The 25,307-nt window shown below is 41.2% G+C and overlaps 1 pseudogene; it reads right to left on the reverse strand.

The window, feature by feature from the left end:
* Window positions 1-3,932: 3,932 nt before the first annotated feature.
* On the reverse strand, window positions 3,933-5,981 carry LOC102870913 (annotated as a pseudogene).
* Between the last annotated feature and the right edge of the window lie 19,326 nt (window positions 5,982-25,307).

The raw sequence follows: 25,307 nt of genomic DNA on the forward strand, positions 1-25,307 counted from the left end.
CATAAAGGAATGGATAAATAAACTGCAGTATGTGTGTATACGCAAGGAATTCTATGCAGTGTAAAGAACAATGAAGAATCAGAAATATCTTACAATGTAGATGAGCTTGGATGAAATGATAATGAGTAAAGGTAGTGGATTCCAAAACAAAAACTATACCAAAAGTTCATTACTATAAAAAGTTAAGGAAATGCTTATACACAGAAAGAAATATTCACTGATGATTAGCAGGATGGAAGGGATGGAGAGGAAGAACATCATGAACTAAATAATATATGTGTTAAATTGAGTGAAAGGAAAGGTAATATACAGAAATTATCATCATTACCATCACCTCACTGCTTTTGAGCTGGATCTGACTCGTGACTGACCCTCCAGTGAGTTTCTGAGGCTATAACTCACATAGGGGGGCTTTCCCATCTTTCTCTTGCAGAATAGCAGCTAGATTCGAACTGGCAGAGAGATAAGGTTTTGGGGATCGTAGCACAATTTCCTCTGGACTGTTGTTGTTGTTGTTGTTGTTATGTAATGTTGAGTCATAGACCACTCATAGTGACCCTATGAATGAATGGCCTGAACACTGTTCATAGAGTTTCCGGAGGCAAGCCATTTCAGAAGTGGGTACCGCTCCTGCTTCCAAGCTTGTTTTAATCAGGAAGCTCTACCAAACACTGTCCACCATGGGTAACCATTATCACATTTGGCACATCAATGTCACAGTGTTTAGCATCACAGCAACCACGAGTTGCCTCTGTACAGCAATGCACAGACCAGTGCTATACCACCTAGGAGAATGTTTGGCAGAAAAACAATTTGAAGCAGGCCTGAGGGCCGCAGATTAAAACCACCCACCTTGGGCTTGGTAGTATAACTTTCTGTCCACTAGGCCAACGTAGCTCTCTCTATGTTGTCATTGTTAGTGTTGTTAGGTGCCGACCATTTTTCTCACAGCCAGCCACAGTTTGTTATGATTCACACAGTCAAACACCTTTGCATAATCAATGAAACACAGATAGACATTCCTCTGATATTCCCTGCTTTCAGCTAAGATCCATCTAACATTAGCTACAATATCCCTAGTACCACGACCTCTTCTAAACCCAGCCTGGACTCCGGCAGTTCTCTGTTGATGTGCTGTTCCAGTCATTTTGGATTATCTTCAGCAGAATCTTGCTTGCATGTGATATCAATGATATTGTTCTATAGTTTCACACTTTGTTGTGTCACCTTTCTTTGCAATGGGAACAAATATAGATCTCTTCCAGTCAGTTGGCCAAGTGGTTGACCTCCAGATTTCCTGGCACAACTTGGTGAACACATCTAGGGCAGCATTTGTTAGATGAAATACGTCAATTGTATACCATCTATTCCTGGGGCTTTTTTTTCCAGTTTCTTCAAAGCAGCTTGAACTTCTTCCTTCATCACCATAGGTTCTTGCTCATATGTTGTTTCACTAAATTCTTCTGTGTCTGCCAATTCCTTTCGGTACAGTGACTCTGTATACTATTTCCATATTCTTTTAATACTTCCTGGATCATTTAATATTCTGTCCAAAGCATCCTTAATTATAGCAACTTGAGGGTTGAATTTTTCTTCAGTTCCTTTGGCTTAAGAAATGGTGAGCGAGTTCGGCTCTTTTGAGCATATGTTATCTCTATATGTGCTATAAACACATCTATGTTTATAGTAGGGCTAATAGGTGGCAAAGTTATGAAGATTTCTTAGTCATAACCAAACATGTTAAGGAAATGAGTTACTAGGTCTGGGAGCTCAAGATTACAGTCATAGAGCATATCAGGTTCAATTCCCACTACATAGTCTACATCTAACTTTTATAAGTAGAAACTGGGTCCTTAAAAGTTTATGAGAGGCCATCTAAGGTGCAACTGTTAGTCTCTCTGTATACAGAGTGAAGAAAATGTTAAAAACTATTAGTACAAAGAACTAATAGACTATATGAACTTCAGCTTCCACAATGTTGAGACCAGAAGAATCAGATGATAGCCAGCTACTACTGCTGACAACTATGAAAGTGAGCATAGTGGAAGGTTCCTGATAGAGAAAAAGGTGCAACAAATGCAAAGGCATAAAATAGACAGGTTTGCTTGCCTTATAGAGATTGAAAGAATCCTCAAAACTACAGTCCTTAGTCACCTTTCAAGCCTGGACTTGATACCACCCTTGTACATTAACTCCCAACTAAACAATAGGACGATATTAACTCAAGTAAGGAATGCATTCTTCAGAACAGTCAACCATATAAAATCAAAAGGGCAGTATTTTCCTTAGGATTAAATCTCAGAAGGCTAGAAGGGATAGGAAAATAGGATGAATGGAAATGTAAAACACATTTAGGAAGTGGAAAGAATGCTGTTAAAACAGCAGAATTATTGTATTCTACAATAGCAGAGATTGTAGTCAATGTCACAAAACATAGCATGAGTCATGACAGGAGTCTAGAGCGATGGCTACATGGTAGAGTGGACCTGGGGGAGGGTTTGTAAACTAATGAAAGAATCTTTTCTTTTACTTTTCCAAGAGGGTAATGTCTGGTGGGGGGGAGCCTTGGGAGGGGACAAATCTACAACAATGAATGCATGGAAATCCAAAGTCTCTGTAAATTTTCACTGAAATTAATAACAAATTTAAATCTAAAAAAAATTAAGGTAGAGTAAGGATGGCAATGGAACCACCCTACCCCTGTAACTTGATTTGTGCCACTATTAGAACCTCTACTCAGAATATTATAGCTTTTCAATTTTTGACTCATGCACTTTTAACTTGTTAGTTAAATTTGTATCTTCTAGGCTGCAACACTTCCATGATACATCTTCAAGGATATGAACATGTACGGCTAAGCACAATTGATAACAGTGAATCTAAATTCCAAAATCAGTCTCCATAATAGTCTATGTGTTTCCTACTGCCAAAGGGGCCCTTTAGAGAATTGAGAGAAGACCTTCACCCTGAAACCCACAGCGTCCCTTTTCAGCAGGAAGTAGCTAAGAGAATACGCCATCCCCTTTTCCTTATGAATCAGGGTGAAGTCTCTCTCAGGGAGGAGTGATAGGGAATGGCAAAGGACACACTGACAAAGGAGATTAATCAGAACTGGCTTTGACAAACACTGTGGCAATTGGACAATTAAAACAGACATGGGGGGGGAAGAAGAACGAACTGGGGAGGAGGGTGGAGAAAACAGTGCAACAATGAATGAATGAAAACCCAAAATCTCTGTAAATGTTCATTAAAACTAATAAAATTTAATAATAATAAAAAAGTGCTATTTCTATGCTTGATACAGGTAAAAAAACAAAACAAAACAAAAACCCCAAAACATAGCATGAACTATTGAATGGAGAAATAAATTTGCTCTAGAAACTTTCATTCACATTACACAAAAGTTTTAAAACATAATAAAAATCTCAAAATTATAGCCTTTAGTATGTATTATACCTTAACATAAAGAAGTTAAAGTCTCCATGTGGAACAATAAGCAGTGCTAGTGATAAACGCAGAAAGTTTCAACTTGTCAAAGATTTCAGTATCCTTATGTCTACAATCAACCACCACGGAAATAGAAGTCAAGAAATAAAGGAATATATTGCATTTGGTCCCATCTGTTGCAAAATTTCTCTTCAAAGTGTTAAAAAGCATATATGCCACTTTCAGGACTAAGGTGTGCCCAAGCCAAGCCATGTTATTGTCAATCAACTCATATGCATGCAAAAGCTGGACAGTGAATCAAAAAGACTTAAGACTTGATGCCCTTCAATAATAAATAATGTTGGTAAGCAATAGTGAATGTACTGTAGAACTCTAGGAGAATGAATCTGTCTTGGAGGAAGTGCAGGCTATAAATAATTTTTTTTTCAGGGTCAATCCCCAAGATGTTTTATTGGGCAGACTGGGATGAGGCAGAGGGGCTGTGCCTAGAAGAAGGTATTGGGCCGCTTGGTGGTGAACCGTGGTTTGCGCTGGCTATGTAGGACCTGGTGGGGTAGTGGGAACTTGAACTTGGAGTCATGCAACTGCTTGACTGCAGGTCGGCGGCACTTGTTGGCTGCGATCTCCTCCACCTTCATAATCTGGATAGAGTGAGCCCTGGCACGATGTCGAGCACCCATGTCGCAGTAGCACTGGGTGGCAGCTCCTGCGGTGGTCAGGTCCAGGTATTCCCGGTACATGTTGTGGGTTCCACTGTGGGAGTCGTAGCGCAGCCAGATGCCAAAGTTCTTCACACACAAGGGGGACGTCTCGAACACTTGTTCAGCTGTGACACAAAGTACCAGAAGCGGGACTTGGCAACGACATGGTTGGGGGCGAAGATGTGCATGCGGTAAGGTGGCGGAATCCCACACTTGGAGGTGGGCAGGCAGCGCCCCACCACCTTGTACTCACAAAGTGTTTCCCGAAACCTTCATAGCGATCTCTCAGCGCTCGCCACGACCCACAAAAGGAGGCTAGAAATATTTTTACAAATGAGGATGGCAAAACTTCATCTCATATAGTTGGCACTTGTGTTAAGAGAAATGAGTCCTGGGAGAAGACTATTCTAGACACACTCCCTTCTTAATTTTAAGCCATGTTGTGTTTCCTTGCTCTCTTTGCACAGCAGTCTCTGGGTCTAGGCATTGGTTTCCCATGAGAACAATTAAGTGCTCTGGGATACCTATTCTTCTCAATGTTAGCCATATCTTGTTATGATCCACAGTCAAATGCCTTTGCATAGTCAAGAAAGCCCAAAAGACGTCCTTCTGGTATTCCTTACTTTCAGCTAGAATCCATCTGACATCAGCAATAATATCCCTGGTGCCACAGCCTCTTCTAAATCCTGCTTGAACTTCTGGCACTTTCATATCTACGTACTGTCCCAGCCTTTTTTTTTAATGATTGTCAGGAGTAGTTTGCTTGCATGTGATATCAGTGATACTGTTTGATAGTTTCCACATATTGTTGGCTCACCCTTCTTGAGAATGGGAAAATATATAGACCTCTTCCAATCCATTGCACAGACAGTTGTCCTACAAATTTCCTGGCATAGACTGATAAGTGCATTCAGTGTTGCATCTGTTAATTGAAACAAGTCAATTTGTATCCCATTGATTCCTGGAGCCTTATATTACCAATGCCTTCAATGCAGCTTCAAAGTTTATCTAGATGACCTTTAAGTCCCTAACAGATCACTAATATTCACCTGTTGGCTGAGTCTTTGCAATTGTTTTCCTAGGAGTTAATGCGAGTTCTTCTTGCAGCTGCTAAAAAGGCTTACATTTCTGTTGGAGGATCGGTGGTAACAGCCCAATTCTAAACACAATATATGAGTCCTGGGGGCTGGGACTATCTCTACTTTCAGTATGCTGTCACAAGCATTGATTGAAGGATAAAGTACGTGGGCACGTGTCTGAGAACAGAACTGATGCTCATATTAATAAAAAGAAAGGAAACAATTACAATACAAGCCAATGGAGGCTATTGCAGCTATGGCTTAAAGTGTACCTGATTGCTAACTTGTTAAGGGTACTGCAGTGGACAGATGACATCAAAGGGGGGAAAGTAGCCTAGTGCTTCCAGATCTCCCAGTCTTGTCTTGCCATCGTTATTAATCACTGTGGACTAGGTCCCTGGCTCATGGTGACTCCATGCACAAGTGAACAAAACATTGTCTCGTCCTGTCCTATCTCTACGGTCAATTGTTAATTGGACCCGTATGATTTTTAGAGTTTTCATAGACTGAGATTTTGGGGGCAGTAGATAACCAGAACTTTCTTCCTAGTGTGGAAGCTCTGATGAGACTGGTTCCACATCATAACAATGCACAAGCTTCTGACTGACGGATTGTGACTGTTCCTGAATTCATGAAGTGCACTGACTGGGAATCCAAGTCTGGTCTCCTGAATGGTGAATAGGGATTCTACCACTAAACCCCCAATACTATCATTCTCGTCAAGTTCTTCTAAAAAAGAGAAGGTTTTGTGCATTTTCGCTCTAAAAGATAGTGAGTTAGATCTTCCCAGTGACAAGTTGGTTCTTTAAAACTATGACTTTTGTTTCTTTCCTTCCTCATTTGCAAAGAAATTACATTCAATAGACTAATATCTATAACAAGAATTTCAAATTATGAACTTAAATCACTAAGATTAGCCAATTTTAAGGTGTGCCAAATAAAAAGTAGAGTGAAATTGTATTAATTTACCATCAGAGAAGTAATTATTTCAGAAACTCTTCCTATAGATAGATCTATTGGTAGAGCCAAATGAAAATAAGTTTTTAAGGGCTTAGAATCAGAGCAAAGAAGTCCGTCCAAAGGATAATGTTTAACGACATCAGGCTACCACAAGCAGATTCATCTCTTTCACAATAGGATATTCAGAAAACATACTTATTTTTGCTCCTGACATCTATATAATGACCTCTTTACTGGAACTGGATACTTGAGAACCTTTCAGCCCTAGTAGTGTTTGACTGGACAAATGACAGGTCTTGGTTTGGAACATTGCCCCCCGGTCCCTGCTTAATAACTGACCAGACTTTCCTTAGATTAATATGCTCTTTGTTTGATGTGTTCATGTTTCCAGTAGAATTTCAACAATAATTAGATGGCTATCAGCGGAACCTAACACATATGCCCTTCACTCCACCGGGCCAAAACTCTGCTTTCTATGGTCCCACAGAGAAACTCTTCTCCTTCTTTAAGAATTTGAAGCTTCTTGTCATCAGGGTTGCAAGTGGAAGATGTGCACTGAGCAAGGGCGTGTGAAGGAGCAGAGAACAGAAGCTCAGTGTGAGCTGTTCTTGGCACCAAGGCTTCATGTGAACTGGCAATGGAAATGGCTATTATGGGTTCTGATGTCCACGCTTTTAGACCCAACAACTGTTTCTCAAAGCATACCACATTTTGTGCTATCTCTGTAATGTTAGCTTCTTAGGACACATTTGAGTCTATCAATGTTGTATCTAAACGTGTCATCTAAAATTGGCCACAATACACAAATGCACAGTGAGAAGCCTATATCTTCTTGATCCATTGCTATTCATACAGACAAAAGTTACACTAGCCTTTTTCTCTCTTTTTTGGCAGTTTTCTCATTGTGATCCACAAAAATAACCCTCATGCTATTTTTCTTCTGTTGTTGCTGTGTATGGTAGAGTTGGAACTGACACATAGCTGACCCTCCAGTGGGTTTTTAGAGGCAGTTAATTGCATGGGAGTTGACTGTCCATCTTTCTCCCAAGGAGCAGATGGTGAATTCGAACCATATGACTTCGGGATTGCAGCACAGCTTCTTACCACTAGGCCTCCAGAGCTCCCTAAGAAGTGTTATTGTTTCCAAAGAAAAAAAGCATACTGGGAGAGGAGGGGGGGCAGGGAGGAATATGTGTAAAAAGAAATGAATGGAAATCTAAGTTCTTTATAAACTTTCATTAAAATCTAAAAAAAAAACAAGAAAGGAAAAGGAAAAAAAAAAAAGAAGAAAGAAGTATTATTGCTGCATGTTATCTAGTCCGAAACAACTCATAACTGACTCTCTAGTGAGATTTTACAGGGTGGCCATCGTTCTCTCTCTCTGGTCATATATGATCTTCAAAGGCTATGTAACTTATCTTTTAACTGAAAAATATGACCATACACTAATTATTATTAAAACTCAAGATGTTAACTTTAGTCAACATTGTTACTGATTAATAGCTTAATTCTCTCTAGTGGATAGAAATTTGTGCTACTTATCCAAAAATAGTGTGTCTGTAGTAGATTGAAACCACCATTTGGTTCCTAGAGGTAAAGATAGGCAATCTCCTCTTATGCAATTGGCAGTCTCTGAAAAGCCACTAGAGGGGTAGGTATGAGTTACTTCCCATTCTATAGCAATGATAATGGGTGAGAGAGCTATCAATGCACTGCTCTCTCTTTTGATTGTGTGTGTTCTGATTTTACTAGGTTGATAATCTGTTGTCCAGAGTGATAATTAATACCAGGAAGCAGAGAGAGATAAGGTAAAACAAGCAACATGTCGGTGTACTTAACATGTTTCAGGTACTATACTCTTCTTCTGTAATCCTTTTAATAATCCAAAGCTGAGCCATAGCATTATTTCTAAACTTGGAGACCATAAACTTGGCTGAAGTGGTACTGTTAATAGACTGCAAAATTAAGATTCAAACACAATTTCATTGACTCTATATTCTCAAGTTCTTTCAAAGAAAACGTGAAACCCCTCAAATCTTTATGCAATGTCTCACTGAGTCTGATCAAAAGGAGAGGTCTCTGACTAGGGAAAGGCCATAACCAGTATCTGTAAAACAGTAAATTTCCTTTTGGCAGCTGCAGACTTCATTTTCAATTGATGCTCATGAAAAAGGTAGTCCCTTAAACGCCAGAAGGTATACTTCAGGTGTTTACCAATGTGAAAATATCCTCGTTATACTTATTTTCAGATCAGCACTATTTTTCTTTATGGTTAAAAAAGATATCCATCCGTGTTCTCTTCTTGAAGGGCAAAGAAGCCAGCTACAGAAAACTGATGGCTTTGGGAAAATTGGGGTGTGTGTGTGTGTGTGTGTGTTAACTCTCTCTATTCCTTTCTTGGGGAGCACTAGCAGCTTAGTGGTAAGGAGTTGCACTGCCAACCCAAAACCACTTTGTTCCACTTGCTGCTTTGCTAGAGAAAAATGGATAATATCCTTCTCCTGCATTTGTTGTTGCTATATGTCATCGAGTTGCTTGCAATTCATATCGACCCTATGTACAACAGTCCTAAACCCTGCTCTATCCCTTGCCTATCGTCTTGTCTCTGACACACCTATCCCCAGTGACTGAATCAATCCATCTCATTGATGGTCTTCCTCTCCTGCACTGTCCCTCTCCAAGGCATCATAACACACTGATTCTCTTCTTATTTCATAGTGACAAAGGATTTTTAGAAACCAAGTTAAGAACAATAATATCCCTTAAATTTTAAAGATCTTCAACCAGTACATAGTGGCTAGTTCAACCATATTGAATACTCTAGAAGATTTTAAAGGATCAGATATTTATCCAGGCTCAAGTTCAGCTCTAGGCCCCTCTGTGCCCTCTCTCTATGCCTGTGGTCCTCTGTCACTTTTCTTACCTAGTCCTTGTACAGTACTTGATGCATGACAGCAATCAATAACCTCCTTATTAATTAAATGACACTTTATAAAAGCTCTCCTCCAGGGGCTCTGGGAAAGCCAGCTTTGGCTAGCTATAAAGTTTTCCGTAATCATTTAAGGAAAGAAAAATGTTATTCATCATCTTTATGGCAGATCACGGCCGCCACGTTCTTCCCAGGAGTTCAATCCATCAAGCTCCTCAATACAAGGATGGCTAACAAGGTCCCTGTCACTTGTGTTGAAATATGCAGGTATCACCAGAGGTTCCTGACTCTGATCCAGTACAAAGCAGTAGCCATCTCTGCCTTCCAGCATCCTTCATAGAGAAAGCCAACAAGATGTCTTCCTCCCTTCTACTCTTTGTAAAACAGGGTTAGATGAGAAGCATTCCTCCAGGTCTGTTCTGTTCTTCTCATGACTATGGTTTCTGGTCAAGACCAAGTGGTTTGGCTTTGGTACCAGACTGTGCTGGGATGCTCAAATTTCTCTCTAATATTTCATCTTCACAGCAGTGTTCCTAGCTACTCAAAACTCAAAAACTCATTGCTGTTAACACTGACTGACTCATAGTTGGCACCCAAGAGGTGGCAAATTGCAAGGGACGAAACTGCCCATCTTTCTCTCTTAGAGCCATTGGTAGATTTGAATTGTCACAGAGGTGTTACTTTTGAATTCACAATGGAACTCCCCACAGACTGTACCACCAGAGCACAAAGATATTATCTCTCTTTCATTCTACACTTTGCTTCTTTAAAATAAAGAAAGAAAAGAAATGAGAATTATCTATGATTATTTGGCCATTGAAGAATTTGAAGTCATAGCTGGCTTTAGACCCTGTGCATTTTACATGATTTTATCACCATGCTTTCTATTTTTATTATCCTTGTTTTCTTTCTGAGTGTAGTGAATCTACACTTTGAAAAGTGTTGGGGTATAGCCATTTTTTTTCTTTGCCTGCACCAGAAACACTTTCCCTTAAACAAAATGTCCATGAGCAAGGCCAGATGCCAGGCTGGAATTTTTCAGAAAAGCCAAAGTGCTCAGAGACCCCATACTATTTTAGCTCTTATGGTAAAAATATCTCACTGTGTGGGTGTCCACTACCCTGAATGCCAGTCAGGCTCCTGGGAACAAAGGTCAGCCTTTCTTTCACCTGTAAGACTCAGGCACAGGTGACTTGAGTCATCATCTTAAGATTAGCTCTCTCTGCCTTTTCATTGAGAGACTGGAGTAGAGATGAACTGAATTCAGAGTGTGCTTAGAAAGTGTGTGTGTGTGTGTGTGTGTGTGTGTGTGTGTGTGTGTGTGTGTGTGCGCGCGCGCGCGCACGCATGTGTGTTCAATAAGTCAATAGGAAATGAACAAGATTCAATTTATATTCATCGAGTGTACCTTGTAGAGTGTTTCTGCATAGGTTATTTTATTTAGCTCTAATTCCTTGAAGTGGATGTAATTGTCTCTATTTTTCAGATGAAGAACTGAACTTCAGAGATGCTAAGCAGCTTGACTTTTGGCTAGTGTGTTTCTGGTATGGATTAGATTGTGTCTTCTGAAAAGGCACAGCCAAATCCAACCCCCCAATACCTGTGAATGTGGACTTGTTTAGAAGCATTATGTTAAAGATATCACTGGTTAAGTTAAATGAAGTAATATTGAAGCGTAAGAACCAGAATCAAACCCACAGTCCATCTTCCTCCCATGGACTAACTGGTGGATTTGAATTGCAGGGCTTTCTGTTCGTAACCATTATCCAACAAGGGAATGCTGTATAGTTTAAAATCAGAAAGGGTATGTGTCAGGGTTGTATCCTTAGTTCATATTTACTCAAGCTGTATGCTAACAATAATTCATGAAGCCAGATTCTAAGCAGGTATCAGGATTGGAGGAAAACTATCAAAATACTTATTTTATGTAGATGACACAACCTTGCTTAATGAAAGTGAGGAGGACATGAAGTGCTTGATAAAGATCAAAGACTACAGCCTTCAATATAGATGCTATTTTAACACTAAGAAAACACAAGCACTTAACACTGGGCCAATAGGCAACATAACGGTGGCTGGAGAAAGGTTTGAAACTGTTATTTTCTTTTACTTGGATTCACAAGGAACCCCTTGATACCAGCAGTTAGGAGATAAAAAGATGTATTAATAGCACTGGCAAGGATGCTGTCAGGGACTTCTCCAAACTACTGAAGAGTAATGATGTCAGTTTGAAGACTAAGGTGCTCCTGATTCAGGCTATGACCTTTTCAATCATTTATTATGCATCTGAGAACCAGACAATGAATAAGGATGACAGACGAAGAATTAATGCCTTTGAGTTGTGGTGTTGGAGAAAAGTATGAACTATCTCATGGACCACAAAAAAGGAATGAACAGGTTTGTCTTGGAAAAGAAGCAGTCAGAAGGCTTCTGGGAGGAAAGGATTACACAGCTTCATCTCTCGTAATTTGGACATGCTTCTAGGAGAAGTTTTTTGTTGAAATAGGATGTCATGTTTAGAAAGACAGAAAGTCATTGAAAGAGAAGACTCCCAGCCATATGTATTGACACAAGTCAGGATAGCAATGGGCTCAAATGTATGAAATGGTGAGGATGGCACAGGATAGGATGGGATTCAGATCTTTTGTTCATAATGTTGTTATGAGTTGTACTTGACTCGACAGACCTCAAAACAATGATAACCTAATAGGGCTATGAAAAAGAGAAAGATACAAAGATTAATGGCCGGGACATATCCATGTGATTGCAGAGACTGGAGAGCCACACAACAGCTACAAGCCAAGAAATACATGAGGTGTCCCAGAAGTAGAGGGAGCTAAAGAGAGGAGCAAGGATTTTCCTCAGAGCCTTCAGGAGAATATGGTCCAGCTGACGTCCTGAATTTGGATTTCTACTCTCTGAGACAATACATTTCTGTCATTTTAAGCCACTGACGCTGAGGTACACACTTTGTTACATACCCTGGGGAAACTAATGCTGCCTCCTTCTCTTCCCTTGATTGTTGTTAATTGGAAACTGATGTGGTAGATTCCATATGATCCAAGATAATTGCTTTTCTAGGTGTGTCCAATTCACTCTGAGTTGTGGCTTAGTCTTGCTCTTTTCACCACCAACTCTGATGCTGAGCTGCAGGGCACAGGCTACAGAGATACTCACTCAGCACCCTGGACAGGGTGGAAGCCTACTTGCTTGCCCCACACCAGAATTCTGGCTTTCCTTTCTCTGGGATCAGCTGCGGATACTGAAAGGCAGGTTCCTGGCTGAGAACTATGATTCTCTGTTCTTCTGCTTGCTGTCTTTTTCTTGACATACTGAGCTACTCCAACTGATTTACCTGCTACCCAAGGACTTAAGACCAGCGTTAAAATTCATGCAATGGAAATGGTCCCTGCAGGCACAAGGGGGAAAGCACTGAGTCATAAGAACAGGTGTTTGTTCAGAATGATGGTGTGCATAGACTGATACACAACTCTGCTTATCTTCTTTACTAGAAGGTAAGTTGAAGAAGGGAAAATAAGGTACTAGAAAAGAGATAAAAAAGCAAAAGAAATGCAGAAAGGACTCCACTGAGACTGCTAGCTGCCATTGTGTTAGTCTCCAACTTCTGGAGATCCATATACAACATAATTAAACACTGCTTAGACTAGTGGATAGAAAGTTATGCTACCAAGCTAAAGGTGAGTGCTTTTAGTCTGCGGCCCTCAGGCCTCATTTTAATTGTTTTTGGTCAAACATTATTCTAAGTGGTATAGCCCTGGTGTGTCCACTTGCCGTACAGAGGTAACTTGTGATGGCTGTGAAGCTGAACACTGTGACAATGATGTGTCAAATGTGATAATGGTTATCCATGGTGGACAGTGTTTGGTGAAGCTCCCTGATTAAACAAGCTTGGAAGCAGGAGTGGCATCCAATTCTGAAATAGCTTCCCTCCGGAAACCCTATGAACCTGGAGAAAGGATGAAAGTTATACAAGAGTTCAGGTCTTTCATTCATAGGGTTGCTATGAGGCACCTACAACTTGACGGCACTTAACAACAACCACCATCTACATGTGAGAATTTTACTACATCTTTCACAGGGTTCCACTGGGTGGATTTGAACTTCTAACATTTTGGTTAGCAGCCCATTGCTTAACCAATGCGCCACCAGAGATCCTTAGACAGTTGGATAGAAGGGACATTAAGCATTTGCAGATGTATAAAATTGTTGTTGTTGATTGTCCTCAAGTCAAGCACAACTCACAGAGACCCTATGAACAGAAGGCCTAAAGCCCCTCTACAACCATCAACGTTTATTAAAATTCATGGAGTTTCCGGGGGCATGCTATTTAGGAAGTGGATGCCACTCCTGCTTCCAAACCTGTATCTGTTATATACAGCAACCCTATATACAGCAGCTCTGAACCCTTCCCTGTCCTGAGCCAATCTCACTAATATTGACACACCAACCCCTATTGCCCCAGTTTCTGTATTAATCCATCTCATCTGGGGTGTCCCTCTACTGTGCTAAACATCCACTCTTCCAAGCATGATGTCTTTTTCCAAGGACCGATGTCTCCTGGTCACTTTAAGTGAGTGCCCAAAGTAAGTGAGGTGGAGCTTCAAAATCTTAGCCTCCAAGAAGAGAAGAGACTTGGTTTCACCCTCTCCAAGACAGACCTATTTGTTTTCTTTATAGTCAATGGTATGTTCAAGACTCTTCTCCAGCACCATGACTCAAAGACATCTATTCTTCTTCTGTCATCTTTAGTCATTGTCCAATTTTCTGAAGCATAACAAGTAATTGAGAAAAACATGGCCTGAATTAAGCACACATTTATCTCTAGACTGACGTCGTTGCTCTTCAGCACTCTGGAGAGGTCCATGACAGCAGATTTTTCCAATGCAATTCATCTTTTGATTTTTTGACTGCTGGTGTTAAGAGTGTTGATTGTGGATCAGAGCAAGCTGTAATTGCTAACAAACTCAATCTCTTCTCCATCTAATATGGTGCTGCCAACTGGCCCAGTAGTAAGTTTAATTAATAACCAGTGAGGCATTGCTTCCTCAGTCTAATTTAACCAAAACTTAGCCACAGTGCAAAATACAGGCTATACAAGTCTTGCTCCTTATAAACCTCCAAGAGATTTTCCCCTCTAAATATTTAATATTTCTCCAACCAGCGTTTTCTTTTGCTCATTTTAACTGCTAAAAGAAGGTTAGCTAACACATTAGAATGTTTTTATATGTGAAACCACTAAATTAGCACTTGAATTAATCAAAGGTCTTCTAGTTGTGACAGAAATCTAGCTCAAAATAGATAACACATAAGAAAGAAAACCCACTGGTTCTTCAATCAAGCTTTACAAAGGCAGGAGGGATGATAGCCCCAGGCTTGGTTATATTCAAGGCTGAGATTGCAGCAGTTCTAACTGGAGTTGCTTCTCTGTCCTCTTACTTTGGTCTGTGCTGGGGCATTTTTCACTCACCTCCTTTGCACAGAGTGGCAGAGCCACCAGCAGCTCTGTAGGTCCCAATCCTAAAGCTGGAAGCTGGTGATGAAAGATTAAAGAAGGTATATTAGGAGTCTCAGCTTCAGGGTGAAATTGTGTATGGAAGGTCATTAATTGAGTACAATTAACTTTGGACCCATTATATGACCAAAAGGATGGAAAACCATGGTGTAGCTAACTGTGGGTCCTTTGTTCCAATTTGCAGCCAAGAATATGTAAGGAGTTCTCTTCTGTGATCAACAGCTCTATATGGTAGACAACTTAGAGTGTGAGAAGGTTCATTTCTAGGAAGAATTGAGAGTAGCATTACTTTTTTTTTTAAAGGAACCTGAGCCATTTAAACAATGAATATCAGACACCCACTAAAATATTTTACATTCCTTTTTTCCTTTAATCCTCAGGTCAATACTAGTATTAAGTAAGTTTGGTGATAGAGGACTCTTGTGTGGGTTATTTAACACTGTATCTCAAGGAGCCAAAATAGAGCCTGGTTCATAGCAGGTCCTCAGCTATTTGTTGAATCAAAGTGAGTCACAGAATATGATTATCTTGTAGGATTGGGCAAAAGAAATAGCCAGTAAAAGGACAAAGACTTGACCTCAGGGCTCTGTGCCCACATTATACATCATTCTGCAGCATGATATTGCCCCTTACTGTCCAGTTGTGTGGACTCTCTGATCTTAACATATCTATTTTCCCATTAGGACTTCACACACACAAGGGGCTGCTAGTGGGGCCCCTCCTTTCTCTAAGTCATGGAGAAAGACGCTACAGGGGGACTATTTTACAAGTGAGACAGGCCTGGTGGCAAATGGAGACTCGGAGAATAAATGCTAACTAATGCTGGGGGAAATCCATCATGCTTCAGAGGGCTGATCTCGGCAGGAATCAGGCAGGCCTGGTTCTTAAGGCACCTGGTTTCAGGGCATAGTATCCAAAGCACTTGATGAATTCAAAAGTAATTCAGTTAACTGTCAATACCCAAGTAAGGCCATGACTTGAAGGAAGGTGGAATAGTAAATGATACCAGACATCACATTGAAAAATGCATGCGCTATGAGCAAAGGACATATTTTAGACATGATCCTAGTGACCAGGCCCCAGCCAAGCCTGGTGATATTCTGGACAGGCCTGGCCAGGAAGAAGCTGTCGTGTTGGGCAAGCTAGGTGAGACAGAGGCTGAATGATAGGGAAAAGCCATGACAGAGTGTGCCCAGAGCTGAATAGAAAAAGACCAAGTGGGCTTATCCCATACACACATGTATATACATACATACTCGCACACATGAGCACACACGCACACATGTGCTTGTACACACCATGTGTGCCAATTCCAGATGAGAGGACTGAAAATGGAAGAGGTTCGCAGGAGAAAGCAGAAAGCCTAACTGGAATCAATCGGAGTGAGAACAACCTGTGTAGTGGAATATTTCAAATTGCTTCTCTTTTTCCCCCCTCTCTGACAAGGCCACATAAGACCTTCCCAAGCTAACCTTTCTTCTCCTCTTGCTTCACTCTAATGGCTCACATTGCACGTCCTTACTTTCATTTAATTTTCTGAAGTCATATACTGCAATTGACCTGAAGCAACACATCAAAACTACCTTCTATCAATATCCAAGTGGGCCTGACATCAGACTGTGCGTCTCTAAGAACTGAGGCCCTGACACTGGACCTTTGGCTCGGTCCTAGCTGGGCTCTCTGCAGTACTGTGCTCCACCTTACACAGGAAGAGTGCTCTACTGACTCTTGACAGAAAGGATCCCAGGGTAGTATAGAGCCTAGAGTATCTGAGACCCAGCTGGGGGAAAAAAAATAAAACAAGAACCTGCAGCATCATTAGTGCTTTTCTCTCTTTTCCGCATTAAACCAGTGAAAGAAATCAGTGACCCGTAACAATTCACACTTGAAAAACTGAATTCAGCAGCCAAGAGTTTAGGTAATTGGCTGCCCTGGGGGAGCTGTTGTGGTGGCCACATCCCAGGAGAGCTGCCTGCTGCTCTCTGGGGCAATGACTTTGGCTCCAGCCCTTAGCCTCCTGGCCAGAGGCCGTCAGAGTCTGGGTCTCTGGTTGCTGCTGAGCTGCCCAAGCCCCCTGCACAGTGTGGTGCCCCCGCTTGCCTGCATAAGCATGCCCACTGAGCTGTGAGAAGCACCAGGAGGGGAACAGAGCTATTAGCTCCTCTGAAGAGCATTCCCTTGATCAAATAAACTAACTGCACTGTTTACTGTGTAAACATGGACCAAAGCAGGCACACGGAGGGAGGTTCATAACAAGGGCTGTTAATATTTATGGCTGACATTGGCAGGCTTCTGCACCACCATAATGAGCCCATCACAGCTCTGAGTCACTGCAACCTTCCAGTGGCAGCAAGTCCAAGGAGAGGGAAGCAGAGTGAGAGGAGGAGTGAGGCACATTGTGGCTCAGTGCCCAATGTCTGCCCTGGCCAGTGCAGGGTGTGGAGTGTCTGCTGAGCACCTACTGCCTACTGGTCACTGGGCCCAGAGCTGAGCACATGATGATAAATAAGAGTTCCTAAGAAACCACGAAGTAACCAGTGACATGGTGGAAACAGCTTTCAGATTCAAATATGTGAAGGCTGGAAATTTGAGTCCGAAGTGGAAAAACTAGAAATTTGACTTCACCCAGAATGCCTAAGAAGAGAGGTCTGACAATCTACTTGGGGGAAAAAAAACAAAACAGTGATTGAAAACCTTATCAAGCACAGTTCTATTGTGACAGTTCTATTGTTCTATCGTGAGAGTTGACCCCATAGCAACTAGAATCTGGAACCAGTGAGAGGAGTGCTACAGAAAACAGAGGTTCAGTAGACACCCAGGCTGCGGTCAGTTTCTACTCCCCACATCAGGGAAAGCTTCGCTGCACAGAAGGATGAGGCTTCAGATGAATAGCGTAGCTTTGGGAAGACCACAGTGGACTTTCTTTAGAGATGGGACCTTTGGGGACCGTCAGTGCTCAATTTCTCTCCTTAAAGGTGACTTCATTGTTCAACAAAGGCACTTGCCTGAAGCATCTTCTGCTCTCTCTCTGCTCCTTACTAAAGCCCTCAAAACTACTTAAAGTATGCTAGTGGGAAAGGAAGCAGAAGGAGAAAGTCAAAGATCTTAGGGGACCCCAGAGATTCTCCAAGCTTGTTAACAGTCTATAGTTCCCTGGCACTCGCTGTTGAATGTTGACCTGATGTTGGCCAGGTTCGTTTGTTTCCTTCAGGTGAGCAAGGGCTGGCTAGGGACTCTGATTCTGGTCCAGGGCATTAAGTGATCCAGAAAGTGCCCCTCTGGCTCGAGGCCTCCTCTGTCAACCCCTTGATTCCATGACGTTGCGTAAGAAACTTGACCTGCCCGAGTCTCGTTCCTGATTTGGACAAAGAGGGACTTGGACAAGGCAGGAGTGATTAGCCTGGGTTTGTCTAGCCAAATGCAGTGCAAAGCAGCACTGCATGGGGAAAGCAGCAAAGCGAGGCAGCAGCCAAGCCCTGAGGCCCGAGCTTCAGGAGCTGCAGACATCTCAGGAGTATGACCGGGAGTGCTGTGCACATGCGCATTGCTGGGGGTGATGGCAGACAATCATTCATCAGACTCTTTAAAGAATTAGAAACTATCAAGAACCATTTGCACAGAGGTGGTTAGGTTTCTTTCAGGTTCTCTGCTCTTTCTCTGAGGGTGCACATATTCATGAGAGTCCCCTAGAGTGGCAGGAGGAGGAAGGAACTGTCTTGAGGTCCACATGCTTGGTAGAACAGCCTTGGGACTCAGGCCTCAGCGGTGGTTCACACAATGCAGGCTTGACAGCAAAGAGTTGGGAGGTCAGCAGGCCTGTGTTTGAATCTCCTCAGTCCTTTTACAGTGTTACTTATCTCCGTTTTTTCACCTATAAATCGGGTTACTAATTCAAGGTACCTCCAAATCTGGAAACCTAGACAAACATGTAATAAGTTATTAATAGATTTTGCATTATGTGGTAAGTTGATATTACCTGTGTTCTTCAATTTAGAGCCACTCTGTAGTAGCATGTACACCAGCAGATGGCTTTATGGATTCTGTGTAATGATAAAAAGAAATTGATTGACTCAATGTAAATGCTTACTAATGATAGTAATAGTAATGATTCTCAGGACTTTTATCAATGTGTCAGGTGCTTCCACGAACTAAAGGCTTACCCTCAAGTTCCTTGTGATACAGTGTGTCCTGGCCTCAATTTTGGGGCTGCCTCAATGGCACAGAATAGGCCAGGACGTTCAGAATCCCAGCCAAGCAGCTTGAGGATCTTGTAAGGACTGGAGACTGGTGGTCTAGCTCCTGAAGCTGGAAGTACAGGGGTGTAGGTCAGGATCAAGTTAGAGACCAGCATGATTATTGTCTGTTTCACTCTGCACCTTGAGACTCCACGTGTTCACTGTGGCCAAAGGGTGAGGCACCAGAGAGACCCTCAGGTGAGTCTGCTCCTGAATTGCATTCAGAGATAAAATTATTGCTTCACAGCAGGGGAAAGGATTGATGTAAAGGCAATGCAAATGGTACCAGTAGCTGAGCTTTCCCTGAAAGCAGAAAGGGCCAGATCCTCCCAGCAAATGAGATCTGCAAATCCCTCTCCCTCCTCCTTGCTTTAATTAAGATGAAACCTTGTAATGGTGGGCCCTAATAGCTGTTGGGCAGAGATGCTTAGAGAAGCTAGAAGGCTTCTCCTGGGTTTCTCTGAATGAGAGTATGATCCCCAGGGGTAAAGATGAAGTGAAGTTTGGAATGAGGAGAGGTTGCGTGATGGATGGAGGGAATGAAAAATAATCTATTAGCAGTGCTTTGAGCTCCTTAGAGAACAGTTCCTGAGGAAGCCAAGTAAACAGCTTCCTGATACTTGAGATTTGTTAATTAAGCACTTTGAACAGGCTCTGGGGGAGGGAGCAGATAACTGTAGAATCTGACTTCTGAGAGATATTTTTTTAGCCTCAGGAGAGGGCAGTGGGTCTTGGCACCAGAGGGTGAAGGGTGGGGTTGCATCTGTCAGGGAGATGGGGCCCTGAGACAGCATACAGTGGCACACATCTCCAGATGTCCTCCTTGATGCCAAGGAGTTGAATGGCACATTAAGTATTGCCTAGCCTGTCCAAGCACAGGGCCATCCTCCGTGCCATTTGAAGAACAACTGGAAAGGAACTCTGCCCACAGATACCTAGGATTTATCCATGCGGAGAGCACTGTGACTTTGATTTTATGATAGAACATCCCTGAAAATCTCTCCTGAATGGCTTATACGTCTGGGAAGAGTAATGCATTAAGTTGCTATGTCTTCTGTAAAGGAAGACATTCAGATCAGATAGTTCCTTGATTTGAGAATGGGACCTCAGAGGAGTGAGAGCAGGAGCAGGAGAAAGAGATGTTCCTTCATTCAGAGGAGGGTTGAGAGTGGGAAATGCTCCATCACCCAACTGAGGGAATTAGAAAGGTCCTCTTCCCAGGGGATCAGTGAGACAGGAGTCCCTGCCAAACCCTGTCAGGCTCTTTATTATCCTGCCCAGAGCCTGAATAATGTTCTACAAGAAGCCCATGTAAGAAAAGGAAAGGAGAAGACGTAACAGGAGAACAAGAGATTTAATTGCTATGAGTTATGGCAAGAATACAATTTTTCAAAGGATTTTCCAGGGCCAGCCTACTCAGACCACTAGGAGAACACAGTAGACCATACATCCTTTACTTACCTCCCACTTAAATCAGGAGGCAGCTCCACGAGGTGAGAGTGCTCACTTCCTTGCTTCTGAGAAGGCCTGTGATTTTTTTCCCCCCTAGTAAATTGAATTATCCTCTAGCAGAGCCATGGAATCCTAGGAGACCTCTTCCATGAAGTGAGTACAGCCAGCTTGGCTCTCAGCCCAAATTAACACAAGTTTAACTCTCCATGGCTTTTCCCTCAATAGAACCAAGTCTCCGAATGAACAAGAATCATGATTCATTCTGCTGTCACCCTTTTGGGAAATAATCTTTCTCAGCCAAGTAGAAAATCAACACTTCCCTCTGGGACCAAGAAAGCTGCCCAGTGCCCAGCACTCAGGGTGACATCCCAACTTCCAGAATTGTGCAAAGTAGGAAAGATTTGGAGACAAAGAGGAATTCTCATTTCTTCACACACAAGTCACACGTATACATAAACAGTCAAGGATATATATGCTAGGAGGAAAAATCTAGGCAGCGTACATTGTAGGTTCTATGTTGGGTTGACAAATACCAGTGGAGTTATACTGAGTTCCTAGGCACAGAACTGCTCAGTCAGAGGAGGAAGATGGCAACCGCGAAGCTATTAGTGAAATCTGGATTAGCTACAGGCATTGTTCACAATGACATTGTCTGTTCACACTCCTTGATGTTTCTAATGGGAAGATGGTGCTCCTCTCCTGGTCCCACCTTTTGGCCTTGCACCTTTATTCCTCTGTAATCTCATTCAGTCCTACAGTGATTGACTAAGATAAGTGCAATTTCTATTTATCTTTGAAAAGATAAGGAAACTGAGGCTCTGAGAGGATCACACTATCGAGAAAGTAGAGTTCAGAATTTCAGCATATATTTTCTGAATGGAAGACTCCACTTAATCATTCATTGCTGTCAAGTCAGAACTGACTCACAGCTGAATGCCCAGTGGGGTTTCAAGGCTGAAAATCACACCATCTTTCTTTTCCTGAGGAGCCAGTGGTGGATTCGAACAGCCAGAGAGGTCCCCACAACTTCCTGACTCAAAGACCAGTTCTTTTTATATATTCCCCACCCACCCAGTATTTTATTTTTCATTTGCTGACAACTCATTTCTGACTCATGATGACGTGTGTATGTCAGAGTAGACTTGTGTTTGTGAAATGTTTTCACTTGTGTTATAAAATGCTTTCAGTGACTGATTTTTCTTCTCAGGTGCTTTGAGTGGACTCAAACCTACCACCTTTTGGTGAGAAACTGAGCATATTAAATATTTATACCACTTTCTACGTAGGAAACTCTGGAGGTCTAGTGGGTAAAGAGTTGCACTACTAAGCCAAAAACTAGCAGTTCTAATCTACCAGCGGAAACTCAGGAGAAAGGTAAATAATCTCCTTTTGTGAGATTTACAGTCTCTGAAAACTTGCTGAAGGGTCTGCTATGAGTCTGTTTTGACTACATGGCACATAACAACAACAATAATTGCTATCAAGTCAGAATCAACCTATAGCTGATTCTCCAGCAGCTTTTCAAAGATTAAATCTAACAGGAGAGAGTTCCCATCTTTCTCTCATGTACGGTAATGAGTTTATACTATTATACCATTGTGACCCCATTATATCTATTGTACCTATATTACATTCTGGGAGTTAAACATTTTATACTGTGTGATCTCATCTAAATTTGTCCTTCCAGATTGGTACCTAGACCTCCGATTTCTGCATTGGTTTCCTGTGGCCACTATAACAAATTACACACACACAGCTTAAAATAGCAGAAATTTATCTTCTCGCTATTTGGAGGCCAGCAGTACAAAATCTGCTTCACTGGGCCAAAACAAGGAATGAATAAGGATGTAGTTCCTTTTGGGGTCTAGAGAAAAAAATCTGTATCTTGATTTTCTCCTCGGTTTGTAATAGTTGCTAGAATCCCTTGACTTATGATGCCATCACTCCAATCTTCAAGACCAATGCTTTCAAATGTCTCATGAAATCTTCTTTAGATTCTTTTGGACACTTAGGATTTCATTTAGGACCCACTCTGTTACATACAACACTCCTAATCTAGAAGTCACCAGTTCGAATCTACTGACTGCTACAAGGGATAAAGATGGACAGAATCCTTCCAATAAAGCTTTACAACCTTGGAAATTCAATGAATCAGAATAGACTCAACAACAGTGGGTTGGGTTTTTTGTGTGGGTTTTGTTGTTGTTGTAGCTGAATAGTTTTGAGAAGACTTAGAATAATCAAGGCATCTTGATAGGACAATGGTTCAGACAGTGCAAATTAAAGATCAGTAGTTCAAACCCACTAGCTGCTCCTTAAGAGAAAGAGAAGCTTCCCTAAAGATTTACAGCCTTGGAAACCTAACAGGGAAGCTCAAGTCTGTCCTGTCTGGTTCTATAAATCACATTGCACTTGATGGCAGTTGTTTTCAGTTTGAAGATAACTAAGGAGAAATTTCCTATCTTAATATCCTTAACTTGATATTGCCAACAAACACCCTTTATTCCAGTTACGGTTACATATCCATAGGTTTTAGGTTTGAGGGCTTGATGTCAATGGAGGCCATTATTCATCCTATTATATCTTTCTTCTCCCCCAAGCGAGCTTGCCCTCTCAGAACACTACTGTGTTCTAGCAGAGTATTTTCTGTCCTGTTTAATATACTGGCTGACTTTATGATGGACACAGGTCAACCAGTGAGGATGTGTTTCTCTGGGGCATTCATAGTTCTTTGCTTCTAGAGTCATAGATTAAATCAGTATTATTCCATAGCACAACGGATCTACTTGATGTTCTGGGAGAAGAGAAAGACAAGAAACAGCATCCACTCCTTGAACATAAGAATTGTGCACAGAAAATACATGGAGACATGAATAGTCATGGTCTACCTAGGGAAGAATCTCAAGTGAATTCAAAACCAAGGTCAGTTTTTGCATCAGTACTCAAAGAAGCGAGTATTTAAAGATGGAATCTATAAATGTTTGGGAAGACCATTGCACAAGGTTCTTGGTGCAGAATACTTTGGTTAAAGAAGAATAAGGAATGAGAAGATCCTTTTGACAAGGTTTCTGATATCATACTGTTTACAGCAAGATGACCTTGAGAGCAACTGGTCAAACCCCTCTCTGAGTGGATTTTATCCCTGTCAGAATATCAAAAGTAAGAAGCAAAGTTGTCTGGATCCACAATTCGCATATATAAGCAACTGGTTGTAAAAGATGTGTAGTGCAGGGTACTTATCTGAACATTTTTTTCTGTTTCCCAAACCCCAGAAGACAGTATAGTCAGAGAGAAGAGGAACCTTCTCTATGGATTTTCATGGTGCCTTAATCTCAATAACCACAGACTCCCTCTAACCTTCAGAAGTATGAGCCCTTCTACTTATTTGAGGTACTATGGGCCATGAGGATGGGCAGAACCATAAACTTCAAACCACCCAGATAAATAAATATACTAACCCAAGTTGAAAAGGCTCTATATTACTCAAATGCTGATCTATGATTCAACACAATGATCATCAAAGCACAATCCTCTTTTTGTTTTGGGGGAAATAAAAAATTCAAATTAAATAAAATAAATGATTAAAAAATGTGCATAGAAATTCAGAGGACTGAAAGTAGACAACATGAAAAAGAATCAGGCTTGGGGATTCAGACTACTGGATCTCAAAATTTGCAATAAAGCCACTCTTAGTAAGGTTCAGTGTTATTGTTGTAAAGATAGGCATATATATCAGTGAAACAGGATGGTGAGTCAAGAAATAAATCCATACATGTATGTCAAATTTATTTATTTTTTAATACAATTATTTACAAAATTAGAACACATTGTTTTTGAGAAAAAGTTCTTCCAAATTCCCTCACTCCTCACCCATCAAATTGTATAACCCGATGAATAATCCCTTTCTCCCACTGCACTCCTCATCCCTTCCCCCTTCTACCCTTCCTCCAATCCCACTTCAACCCTTATACAATAATGGTTTTGTATAATATTTTTCCTTGTGGGACTGACTTAATTCACTCAGCATAATGTTCTCTAGTCCCTCCCAAGTTAGGTAATAATTTACAAAATTATTGCTCCTGCATGTTGCATGTATTCCACTGTGTGAATGTACCATAATTTTTCAATCCATTCTATTGTGGTTGAACATTTGTGCTATTTGCATGTTATTGTGATGATGAATAATGCTGCTATGAATATTGGTGTACAAGTCTCCATTTGTGCCTCAGTTCTCATTTTCTCACAGTATATTCCAAGTAGTGGAATAGCTGAGTCGTACAAAATTTTTTGTTCAGCTTTTTGACGAAGCACCAAACTGCCTTTCAGAGTGGTGTACCATTTTACAATCCTACCAACAATGTACTAGAGTTTCTTTCTTGACATATCATCTCCAACATTTATTACTTGCTGCCCTGTTAAACTTTGCTGAAGTAACAGGAGTAAGATGGTACCTCATGTTGGTTTTGATTTGTATCTTTCTTATTGCCAGTGATTATTTTTAACAAAGTTAGTAAGGCAATTTGATAGAAGAAAATATTTCCAGCAACCATTGAACTATATCTGCTCATAGTAAAGGAAAACAGATATGCAAAAATACCCTTTTGACTCTTACTTACAGTACACAGAAAAATTAACTAGGAATGGATCACAAACTTAAATATAAAACTTAAATTTATATACACTTAGAAAAGTAACATTGAAGGAAAGTGTATAACGTTGAGTTAGAAAAATATCTCTTAGATCACAAAAAGAGTAAACTATTAAGAAAAATGTAGTAAGGTGAATTTCATGAGATTTTGAAATTTCCATTCCTTATAAAAGTGCCATTAAGAAAGGTTAAACAACAGACTGGGAGAAAAACAGGACAGAGCAGAGTTTAGAGCTGTTGTACTTAGGGTCGCTATGAGTCTCAAGCGACTCGATGGCACATAACAACAACATACACACACACACACACACACACACACACAC

The sequence above is a fragment of the Elephantulus edwardii genome, unplaced genomic scaffold, assembly GCF_000299155.1.
Source record: "Elephantulus edwardii isolate Elephantulus edwardi_28Jun2011 unplaced genomic scaffold, EleEdw1.0 scaffold00038, whole genome shotgun sequence".
Classification (NCBI taxonomy): domain Eukaryota; kingdom Metazoa; phylum Chordata; class Mammalia; order Macroscelidea; family Macroscelididae; genus Elephantulus; species Elephantulus edwardii.